Here is a 12,632-nt window from a genome sequence, read left to right on the forward strand (position 1 = left end):
TCTCACTTTCTGTCTCTATGTCTCTGTCTGGCAAGCGCATGCGCCCTATAGCGAAAACCTCTCAAAAAATAAAAAAGAAAACAAAAAACAAAAAACTAGTCACATGTGGGACCAGCAGTTAGTGTAATGGCTATGTAGCTGGACTCCCATGTAGTCGACCACAGTTCGAGTCTTGGACCTGGTGACTTAAACTCACACCGGGCGTGCGTGCATGCGTGCCCAAGATCCTGAGAGGAGAATGGAGGAGAAGGGATTGCGGCATGGCCATCCCCCCTGGGGGGTGATTTCTTGCTCTCTGTCTCTGTCTCTCTCTGTCTGTCTGGTGAGTGCACGTACCCTACAGCAAAAATCTCTAAAAAAAAAAAAAAAAGTAAAACTAGTCACATGTGACTTATGGGTGCTACCTCCCTGTCAGGTCTCGGGCAGTTGGATGCTTAGGGAGGTGGAGTGAACTCACCACAAGAAGCTCAGGAGCCATTAGGAGAGGCCAGAGCCTTAGGAATGAACATCCAGGACTGAGCTGAGAGGCCAACCAGCAGTTGGGCCAAGGAAGGAGGAGGGTCGGGTGTCATCAGCAGAGGGGCCCTGAGCTAGCAATGCCAAAGAAAGACTCCCCACACCATTCCTCACCTCTCCTGGAATGTGGAGCTCCTGAGGTCCTCCTTCCTCTTTTGTTTGTTTTACTTCCTCAGAAAACCTCTGTAATCAGGACCCTCTTCAGCAGTTCCAAAACACCTGGCACAGTGGGCAGGGGACCTTTGACGTCAGTAGGGGCATTGTCTACTCAGGTGTAGCTAATTTCCTCAGTGTGAGGTTTTGTTTCTGACCTGAATAGGCCACCCCACACTCCACCACTGAGTGTATGTTGAGGGTGGGGGCCATACATGCATGTGGAGGTTGATGCATGACAACCCATCACTCTCACAAAGCCAAAGAAAACATGTTTGAATTGGGCCCCCTCCCCAAACTCCAGTCCACCAGACACACGGCCTCACCAGACTTGAGAGGGCCAGCTTCCCTAATATATAGACCTCAGAGTCCTTTCCAGAGGCAGGGGTCAAGTCACACCCTTCTTTCTCTGAGAGGGTCCCCATGAAACCCCAGGACAGCAGTTAGAAAGAAAGGTCTGAAAATTTCCACAGAACCAGAAAGACATCATCTAATATAGGGCTATAGAAATTTCCATTGAGATGCCTGAACTGAGAATTAAGAACGATTATAGAGGCTGGAAGGCAGATTGGCCCCAAGAGAAGGCAACACCTAGATAATTGCTTTAAAGGCAAATACTAGAGCTAGAATTTTAATGAGAAGAATGTATATAATGAGAATAGAGACAACCATTCCAGCCCTGCTCCTTTAAGGAAAATCTGCCTGATCCAATCAGGTGGGGGAAACCATGGTAGCTGGAACTCATCTTCCCCTGGGAATATAGAACGCAGTCTTTTCGTAGGAAGGCCAGCGGGAGTGTGAATAAGCTACAGAGGTGCCTTTGTCTTTCTTCTCCCTCCTCCTCCATGTTACTTTTCCTCAACTGGAGGACGTGTACCAGGCATACATCTAAAAGTGCAAGTTATGAATTTAAAGAGAATCAACAAAGGGATGGGATGGAGGGCTCGGGGAAGTAAAGAACTTCAGGTTTAGAAGTCACAGTACCTGGAGCTGAAGACCAGAAACACCACCTAATCAGAAGGAAGCTTCTTTCTGAGTCCTGATGGTCTAGATTCTTCCAGCCCCTGCAGGAAATCAAAAGAAGCCCAGGTAAGAGATCCTTGGGGAGAGAAATGAACCATGTACACCCCCAGCCAACAGGACCATTTGGATTTTCAAATGGAGAGGGGAGAAAAGGCTGGTCTTTTTCTGTTTCTCTCTGCATGTGGGGAAGACTGTCCTGGGGCAGGAATCTCACTAAGAACACTAGTGAGAATACAGATCCTGGAAACTTCAAGCTGAAAGGACAGTTAAATATTTATGGTTCAGACTTCTTGTTTCATAAATAAGGAAATCATGGCTTGTCCTGAGACTTGTCCAGGTTATAAAAGAGCCTACACCAAAAGTTCAGGCATCCTTATTCACAACCCTAAGCTTTCTTGCTTACCTGGGAATGGAACAGGCTAATCAGTCAGCTCTCAAATCCATTTACCCACCTTACCTGCCCACTGGATACGCCTTTATATTATCTGTTGTTCTCTCCATAATTTTATGACACACAACTCTGATATCAGTATAGTTCCTAGGACTGTATCACATTGAATTGAGGTTCTGGGATCCAACCTCTGCTAATGAGGTAGAACTAAATACTTTCTTCCCAGGAATCATTTATTACCTACCACTTCTGGGATAAAGGCACCTGTTCCTGGTTTCTTGACCTCTCGCCACAAGTCCTATACGCCTTGTTCAAACATGTCAACAGAACTGGACCATTCCAGGATTCATGAACATTTTAGCCCAGCTCCTCATCAGCTCATATTCTTGGTGCCTCTTTCTGATATGCCCCTCTTAAATTACTGTAGACTTATTCTGTGTAGCTACCAAGAACGAATATTTCTGGAAGACAGATAACCATTCCATAAAAACAACATTCTAGGTCATTGAAATTATCCGATCAGAGAATGAACAGTCTATAAGGTGCATGATCTCCTGAAAAACTAGCACCAAAAGACATGAACTTTGGTGAACTTTGTGATGGAAAGCTATGTGAGACTTGGATGTACCCATGGCCACACATCCATCCACTGTCAATACCTTGGCCTTAAAGTACACCTTCTCTCAAATATATACAACATTCACACCCTTCTGTAAGGTTAAAGGGGAAAAAGTAAGTTTGCTCTCAAGTGCCAGTTCTGATTAATTAGTATTGGGTTTTTCTTCTCTTTCTTTTTTCTTTTTTTCTTTTTTTTTTTTGACTTATTGTGTTAAGAAGGTTCTGAGTCTGTATCTAAACTTATTGGAAAGGAATGCTATGATCCATTAGCTATGTCTGCCATAGATAATTGAGGGTAAAGGAAAAGGTTATAAAAGAGAATATGGAGAAAGGGTGTATGGAAACGTTGCCACAGAGAAGTTAGTATATAATGACCCAGAACTTTCTTTGGCATTTCAATGGGTGTCACAAATGTAATAATGCACGAGTGGGTTGTTTTGTTTTGTTTTGTAAATTTTGTAAATTTGCTTTTGGGACATGAAGTTATTCAAAAGGATGTACAGTTTTTTAAATTAAAGTTGCAAAGTCATTGGTATCATTTGAAAACACTCCAATGCAGGAATAAAGAATCAAAACCAGGAGGTTAAAACCTGGCTCTATACCTAATAAGTGGTGTGACCCCCTAGTTAGCTACTTCTCTCTGGGTCTCAGTTTCCTTCTGCCAATATCTGGACTCATATTTCATTTAGTTATCCAGAATTGATCATTTCAAGTAGTTTCACTCTAATGAAAAGCATTTATTTAATATTTTATGTGCATCATAACTATCGATGTAAAACTCTACTGTTGCCCAAACATCCCAAAAAAATGTAATCTAGAGTACCTCCTCCAAATGCAATGGGGCTTCAACGACTTGAAAGACCCACACAGCCAAATGTGCCAAGGATGGCTTCATGAAGAGAGTAGAACATAAACCACACCTGAAGGCTATATAGAACTTAGGCAAGAAGAGGAATGGAAGAAGCACAAAGGACCAGTAACAAGGCCAGGGTGCCATTGCAGGGTGTGTGTTGGGGGGCGGGGAGGAAGGAATGAGGCTAGATGATGGACAGTTAGCCATATGGTGAGACAGCTGAACTCTGAAGGCAGAGGTCTCTGAACATTAAGCCTCGGCAATGGGGAATCAAATAGGTTATAGAGATAGAGGGTCACCGTGAGATGGTCTAGCAGCTGACACACAAAATGGATTGAAAGGAGAAAGATCAGAGTGACTACAATGTAGACATGCAATCCTGAGGGTATCAGCTGGATTGAAAATGGCAGGAGGGAAGTGCAAGGTCTTTCTAGAGAAAGAAATGTTACCTCATTTGGGTCCACCTGGGTGGCATAGTGGGTAAGGCGGCTGGCACCCACATGGCCATCTCTACACTTTGAGGTCAGGCCTGGTAGCTTGAAAAACACACTGGGCACATTCATCTGTATGCCCAAAATCTCAAGAGTAGAATGGAGGAAAAGGGATTGTGGTGTGGTCAACTCCCCAGGGAGGGGGAGGGTGATTTCTCACTTTCCCTCTATCTCTGTCTCACACACACACATACAATCTGTCTTTCTCCAGTGAGCACATGTGCCCTATAGCAAATTTAAAATTAAAAAGTGTTATCCTAGTTACAGAGGGGTACTCCAATCTTAGTACTTCTTTAACTTCACTTACCAGGTTATCATTATGGGTAATGAGGTTAAGTGAGGGATCATTGATGCTTAGTAATCTCTTCCCCATGAAAAGAGTCAAAGATACCAAAAGAAACAAACTCCAGGTTAGTCCATTGACCAACTAGTCAGCAGTGTGGGAAGGAGAAGAAAGGGAGTTTGAAACATTTACTACAAGGGGAGTCTTACATACCTCAGGGTTAAGTGAGTCATATCCCATCTTCTTAACAAATAAAAAAAAATGGCTAATTAGTTAAGAATTTGGGATTGCCAAATAATTTATATTCAGGTAGTCCCATGGATCTGGCCTTCCTCTTGATCCTATCCATCTTTTAACCCTCTCCCCAGTCCAGGTATATTAGGAAGTCTCAGGAAGACTTCTGAGTTTTTCTTGAGTAAAGAGAATTCAAAGAGAAATTAATTCTAGGACAGCAAATGAGTCACTATATTCAAAAACTGAGTTGAATTGATAGAGTTAAAACAAAACTCTAAAGAGGAGAAAAGTTTAGAAAAATAAGCCTTAGGCTACAGGGCAAGGGATGGAATGAACCATTATGTACTCTTGGTTCTATTGGTAGTTATATGACTTTGGACAAGTCATGCCAGTTTCTCTTGGTCTCAGTTACCCAATCTGTAAAATGAGAGGGCTGGACTAGACAATCTCAAAAGACTTTTCTAATATTAACATTCAATTCTTCTGATGGTTTATAGAATGTTTTTCGAAAATATGAGGTAAACACAACTTCACAATAAAAGGCATTATCCTGGGACCAGAAGTGAGCGTAATCGCTATGTCGCTGGACTCCCATGTAGTCAACTGCAGTTTGAGTCTCGGACCCGGTGGCTTAAACTCACACCGGGCACGTGCGCATGCGTGCCTAAGGTCCCAAGAGGAGAATGGAGGAGAAGGGATTGCTGCGTGGCCATCCCCTCCACCAGGGGGTGATTTCTCGCTTTCTGTCTCTCTGTCTCTGTCTTTCTGGTGAGCACACGTGCCCTATAGCAAAAACCTCTCCAAAAAAAAAAGGCACTATCCTATTTACCACCCACAAGCATCCATCTCTCTCTTTATCTCTCTCTCTCTCTCTCTCTCTCTCTACACACACACACACACAGTATAGCCTTGAAAATTACAAATCAGAGTGCAGAGCTTGATTTCCACTTGGGGAAACACTTGTCCAAATTTGTTTGTAGAAAAGAAAAAAAAAATCAAATTATATGTGATGTGTCATTTCAAAAAAAAGAAAAAGTCATTCTGGTGCCAGCCAGTGGAATGGTGGTTAAGGCAGATGGACCCCACATGCCTGACTGTATAGCTCAAGTCCTGGATCCAGTGACTTTAAAAACACACCGGGCACATATGCATATGTGCCCAATATCCCAGAAGGAGAAATGGAAGAGAAAGGATTGCAATGCAACCTTCCCAATTGGTGGGATGGGAGGGTGCTATCTCACCACTACCACCTTCCCCAATCTCTCTGGTGCCCTCTACATGTGCCCTCTACCAAATTTTTTTTAGAAAGATTTTTTTTCTATTGGGCACATGTACTCTCCAGAGAGAGATAGAAAGCAAGAAATCATACACACACACCCAGGAAGGATGACCACACCACCACAATTCCTTCTCCTCCATTCTCCTCTCAGGATTTTGGGCATGTACTCACATGCACCCTACATGAGCTTTAAGCAGCCAGGTCCAGAACTCAAACTGCGGTCGACTACATGGGAGTCCACAATGTAACCATTACGCCTTCTGCTGGTCCTGCAAAAAAAAAAAAAAAAAAAAAATTAAGTCCTTTTGGCTTTTATTTGGGAAATTAAGTCATTCTGGCATATATCTGTGAAATTGGTTTGTGGTGTATAAGTCTGTCCACAAATAGCAGGTCAGCAGAGAAAGAGCCCCAGAGAGCTGGGAGGGATGACAAAAGGGTCTCAGTGGTGGTTTTTAAATGCTTCCTATATTGGACATTGCGAGTAATATATGGACAGCACTGATTCACCATTAGGAGAGAATAAAACCTGTTCTAAACCTCAGAAAGGCAACTGGCAGAAGGTGCGTGAGCACAGACCTGTCTGGGTAAAGCTTGATTTCCAGTGAGATAGACCAGATCATTTTCCCCTTGCCAAAGATGTACACAGAGATCTTCAAAAATTCATGGAAACAGTATTGTGAAAAAGCTACATGTGGATTTCAAACCATTTCATAGTTGTGCTTTAATTCCATTTTTCTATGAACCTTTTGAAGTCCTCTCATATGGCTTGAATTGTTTTAATCCCCTCAAAGAAATTGTAATCAGCTTCAAAATTTTATTCCACAGGGCAGCTCATCTGTGAAATCTGCTTTTTACCATTAGTATTTGAGCAGTTAGCATTTCCTGCACACTGGAAGACAGTAGAGGCAATGAGTACTTTGGGATTCCCTACTCCCCAGAGAAAGTATTCCTGGACAAATCTTTATGGCTCGTAACGGCTCTTACTCATCTCAGTGAGAAGAAAGATTTGCTGAACTTTTGCCTGTTAAAATACAGGATGGTAGCAATCCTCAAGGGCAGGGACCATGCCCCTGAAATGGTCCTTAACACTCCCCAGTGTGAAGCTACATGCATTGGGACATTTAATAAGGCTTGTTACAGGAGGAGAGAGCAGCTGTTCCTATACCGGCCAAGCATAGTGAGAAGTTTCTCAGCTGCTAAGGCTTACCCACAGGTCATCAAGGACAGAGCTTCCCACCCCATGTGACACAGCACGATGTAGCTGTGCTGAGAACAACTCCCTCGGTCCACTGAATAGCCAGGTAGGGTTTGTTGTGGCCAAAGTCCCTGAGCCCAGGCACTCTGGCTGTAAACAACATCATCTGTTTATTGTCCCATGGCATGCAAGTGCAATTTTCAATGTGTGCTTGATATTGGAGAAGAGGAGGAGTTAAGGGGACAAAAGTGATTAAAACATGAGTGAACAAAATTTATTCTTGTACTATAAATTGCTAACCCACCTCCATGAAGCTTAGGGCTATGTGGCCAGGTGGAATGAACTTATGTAATGTCTGAGTACCAAAATATGCAGAGCTAGGTCTTCATCTTTAATGGTCCATTTTCTTCTCTCTGATTAACTGGATTCTTCTCGCTACTCTTCCGAGATTTCTGGGTCTTCTTCTTGTTTGGTATCCATCAACCATTTTATTACTATCTGTAATCTTCCACTCTTCTATCCATTTAACACTTAAAATAACCAGTCCTTAACCTGCAACTTCCGAAATCTCACACAACTCAACTACAACTTTTATGAATCTATAAAAAACTCTCATCTCTATTTCAATATTAATCAAGCATTTAACATCTACCATAGGAGACATCATCAGACAAAAAATAGTTCATGCCCTGAATAACCAATGACTTTGTTCACCATATCATTCAGAAATTAAAATGTGTAGGATAATTATCCTTCATTAATTTATTCAACAAATACTTCTGAAGGTCTGTGGTGCACTAGATTCATGCTAGGTGCTGGGAGTACCAACATACACTAGTATAAGCGTGTCTGTCAAGAATCTCGCCATCCTATAAAGGTGACAGACAAGGGTACATAATTTACTCATAGCAAGTTAAGAGTCAATACATGTAGACATAAAATGCCAGGTGTGATCTAAGGATAGGAGCCGTCCTGCATGTATCAGAGGACATATCCTTCCTAAGGATGTACCTGATGCACGCACACTGAAAAAGTATTTTCAGAGCATTCTGTAAGCATTATCTCATTTTCCTAACAATACAAGAAATAAATGCCAGGTATCCCAAGAGTTATCTGTCATCATTTAGGTTGGGTTTGAAGGATCAACTCTACAATATCTGTATATTTCTTTCTGGAAGGATTTCATGCCTGCAAAAGAGGAAATTGTCGATGAGATTAGATGATTTGCAAAACACCATGTGGAAATTAGAGACTTCTGTTCCAGTCAAGGTTGTTTCCTCCTTTCTCTCCCCATGCCAATGGTACGTTTCTAGAATATTTGATGACATGTTCATAATATTCTTAATATTCTTGAAATTGACTTTATCCTTATGAAAGTCCTGAGATTTGTCCCAAAGGCCAGTGGTAAACTGCTATTGCCTTCATTTTTCACCATCTTAGGGAGTTTGGTATTTTATATCCAATCTTCTTTGTGGTTTCTGTCCCCAGTGTTCATTATCAGCTCTTGACTGGCACATCTTGAGGGACCACTGTGCTCCCTGAGTGGTCTGAGGCCAGCACTATTGCAATGCCATGTGAGAAGGGTGCTTTTTGGTTTTATTTCGTGTGGCTAGGCCATTAACTCTAGGAACACATAACAGGTGGACTTGCTCCACTTGCCTGGGATCTAAGCAGGTGCAGAATCTGAGCTGCTAAACGTGGAGTTCCTGGGAGTGGAGGCTGAGCTCCTGGCATTCTGCAGGCCATCTGCAAGCTTCATCAGATGGATGGGCTCAGCCCTACCTGGCACAGACTAACTCACCCACCCAGAGATGACTGTCAGCAAGACCAGCTCTCTCTATCTGTGTCACTGAAGCTGATTCCTCAGTGAAAAAAGCTTGACTATACTACCAATGACTACCTTCTATGGTTCTGAAAGTTCAGGTAGATGTTGTCTTGTTTTGTTAAACTGAAGTACCATCTTCACATATATGAAAAATAACACAGATTAGTAAATGAGATTGGTCATAGCTCCAATATCCAAGACCAGGTCCAGACTAAAAGGAAAGCTTCTTTCTTGCATGAATCAGGTCTGGGCTGCACAGTACAGGGCAGCATCAGGTCGAAAGGGCAGTGAGTTGGGAATCAAAAGGCCAGGGTGCAATTCCTGGTTTTGCATGATTAATGAGCTGTGTTACTTGGGTACATTGATATATCTGGACAAAAAGAAGGTAAATGCTAATCCTGAAGCTCCATCCAGTTCTGAGTCTACGATGCTAAGGTCAAAATATAGCTCTGCAAGGGGGTGCAGGACCCAAACATCCCAAAAAAATGTAATCTAGAGTACCTCCTCCAAATGCAATGGGGCTTCAACGACTTGAAAGACCCACACAGCCAAATGTGCCAAGGATGGCTTCATGAAGAGAGTAGAACATAAACCACACCTGAAGGCTATATAGAACTTAGGCAAGAAGAGGAATGGAAGAAGCACAAAGGACCAGTAACAAGGCCAGGGTGCCATTGCAGGGTGTGTGTTGGGGGGCGGGGAGGAAGGAATGAGGCTAGATGATGGACAGTTAGCCATATGGTGAGACAGCTGAACTCTGAAGGCAGAGGTCTCTGAACATTAAGCCTCGGCAATGGGGAATCAAATAGGTTATAGAGATAGAGGGTCACCGTGAGATGGTCTAGCAGCTGACACACAAAATGGATTGAAAGGAGAAAGATCAGAGTGACTACAATGTAGACATGCAATCCTGAGGGTATCAGCTGGATTGAAAATGGCAGGAGGGAAGTGCAAGGTCTTTCTAGAGAAAGAAATGTTACCTCATTTGGGTCCACCTGGGTGGCATAGTGGGTAAGGCGGCTGGCACCCACATGGCCATCTCTACACTTTGAGGTCAGGCCTGGTAGCTTGAAAAACACACTGGGCACATTCATCTGTATGCCCAAAATCTCAAGAGTAGAATGGAGGAAAAGGGATTGTGGTGTGGTCAACTCCCCAGGGAGGGGGAGGGTGATTTCTCACTTTCCCTCTATCTCTGTCTCACACACACACATACAATCTGTCTTTCTCCAGTGAGCACATGTGCCCTATAGCAAATTTAAAATTAAAAAGTGTTATCCTAGTTACAGAGGGGTACTCCAATCTTAGTACTTCTTTAACTTCACTTACCAGGTTATCATTATGGGTAATGAGGTTAAGTGAGGGATCATTGATGCTTAGTAATCTCTTCCCCATGAAAAGAGTCAAAGATACCAAAAGAAACAAACTCCAGGTTAGTCCATTGACCAACTAGTCAGCAGTGTGGGAAGGAGAAGAAAGGGAGTTTGAAACATTTACTACAAGGGGAGTCTTACATACCTCAGGGTTAAGTGAGTCATATCCCATCTTCTTAACAAATAAAAAAAAATGGCTAATTAGTTAAGAATTTGGGATTGCCAAATAATTTATATTCAGGTAGTCCCATGGATCTGGCCTTCCTCTTGATCCTATCCATCTTTTAACCCTCTCCCCAGTCCAGGTATATTAGGAAGTCTCAGGAAGACTTCTGAGTTTTTCTTGAGTAAAGAGAATTCAAAGAGAAATTAATTCTAGGACAGCAAATGAGTCACTATATTCAAAAACTGAGTTGAATTGATAGAGTTAAAACAAAACTCTAAAGAGGAGAAAAGTTTAGAAAAATAAGCCTTAGGCTACAGGGCAAGGGATGGAATGAACCATTATGTACTCTTGGTTCTATTGGTAGTTATATGACTTTGGACAAGTCATGCCAGTTTCTCTTGGTCTCAGTTACCCAATCTGTAAAATGAGAGGGCTGGACTAGACAATCTCAAAAGACTTTTCTAATATTAACATTCAATTCTTCTGATGGTTTATAGAATGTTTTTCGAAAATATGAGGTAAACACAACTTCACAATAAAAGGCATTATCCTGGGACCAGAAGTGAGCGTAATCGCTATGTCGCTGGACTCCCATGTAGTCAACTGCAGTTTGAGTCTCGGACCCGGTGGCTTAAACTCACACCGGGCACGTGCGCATGCGTGCCTAAGGTCCCAAGAGGAGAATGGAGGAGAAGGGATTGCTGCGTGGCCATCCCCTCCACCAGGGGGTGATTTCTCGCTTTCTGTCTCTCTGTCTCTGTCTTTCTGGTGAGCACACGTGCCCTATAGCAAAAACCTCTCCAAAAAAAAAAGGCACTATCCTATTTACCACCCACAAGCATCCATCTCTCTCTTTATCTCTCTCTCTCTCTCTCTCTCTCTCTACACACACACACACACAGTATAGCCTTGAAAATTACAAATCAGAGTGCAGAGCTTGATTTCCACTTGGGGAAACACTTGTCCAAATTTGTTTGTAGAAAAGAAAAAAAAAATCAAATTATATGTGATGTGTCATTTCAAAAAAAAGAAAAAGTCATTCTGGTGCCAGCCAGTGGAATGGTGGTTAAGGCAGATGGACCCCACATGCCTGACTGTATAGCTCAAGTCCTGGATCCAGTGACTTTAAAAACACACCGGGCACATATGCATATGTGCCCAATATCCCAGAAGGAGAAATGGAAGAGAAAGGATTGCAATGCAACCTTCCCAATTGGTGGGATGGGAGGGTGCTATCTCACCACTACCACCTTCCCCAATCTCTCTGGTGCCCTCTACATGTGCCCTCTACCAAATTTTTTTTAGAAAGATTTTTTTTCTATTGGGCACATGTACTCTCCAGAGAGAGATAGAAAGCAAGAAATCATACACACACACCCAGGAAGGATGACCACACCACCACAATTCCTTCTCCTCCATTCTCCTCTCAGGATTTTGGGCATGTACTCACATGCACCCTACATGAGCTTTAAGCAGCCAGGTCCAGAACTCAAACTGCGGTCGACTACATGGGAGTCCACAATGTAACCATTACGCCTTCTGCTGGTCCTGCAAAAAAAAAAAAAAAAAAAAAATTAAGTCATTCTGGCATATATCTGTGAAATTGGTTTGTGGTGTATAAGTCTGTCCACAAATAGCAGGTCAGCAGAGAAAGAGCCCCAGAGAGCTGGGAGGGATGACAAAAGGGTCTCAGTGGTGGTTTTTAAATGCTTCCTATATTGGACATTGCGAGTAATATATGGACAGCACTGATTCACCATTAGGAGAGAATAAAACCTGTTCTAAACCTCAGAAAGGCAACTGGCAGAAGGTGCGTGAGCACAGACCTGTCTGGGTAAAGCTTGATTTCCAGTGAGATAGACCAGATCATTTTCCCCTTGCCAAAGATGTACACAGAGATCTTCAAAAATTCATGGAAACAGTATTGTGAAAAAGCTACATGTGGATTTCAAACCATTTCATAGTTGTGCTTTAATTCCATTTTTCTATGAACCTTTTGAAGTCCTCTCATATGGCTTGAATTGTTTTAATCCCCTCAAAGAAATTGTAATCAGCTTCAAAATTTTATTCCACAGGGCAGCTCATCTGTGAAATCTGCTTTTTACCATTAGTATTTGAGCAGTTAGCATTTCCTGCACACTGGAAGACAGTAGAGGCAATGAGTACTTTGGGATTCCCTACTCCCCAGAGAAAGTATTCCTGGACAAATCTTTATGGCTCGTAACGGCTCTT

General features: G+C 42.6%; 1 protein-coding gene across 2 annotated transcripts in view; it reads left to right on the plus strand.

Moving 5' to 3' along the window:
• Positions 1 to 12,632, plus strand: part of SLC14A2 (solute carrier family 14 member 2) — a 58,648-nt gene that overhangs the window by 20,551 nt on the left and 25,465 nt on the right. The window contains exon 1 of one of the 2 annotated variants that reach the window (XM_006144407.2): positions 1,685 to 1,758. The exons of the other annotated variant lie outside the window; for it this stretch is intronic. The gene's annotated coding sequence lies outside the window, so the exon portion shown is untranslated. Of the gene's footprint in view, positions 1 to 1,684; positions 1,759 to 12,632 lie in introns of those variants that run through there. 2 annotated transcript variants of the gene reach the window in all.

This window comes from Tupaia chinensis, unplaced genomic scaffold (assembly GCF_000334495.1).
Source record: "Tupaia chinensis unplaced genomic scaffold, TupChi_1.0 Scaffold000119_1, whole genome shotgun sequence".
NCBI classification, from domain to species: Eukaryota; Metazoa; Chordata; class Mammalia; order Scandentia; family Tupaiidae; genus Tupaia; species Tupaia belangeri.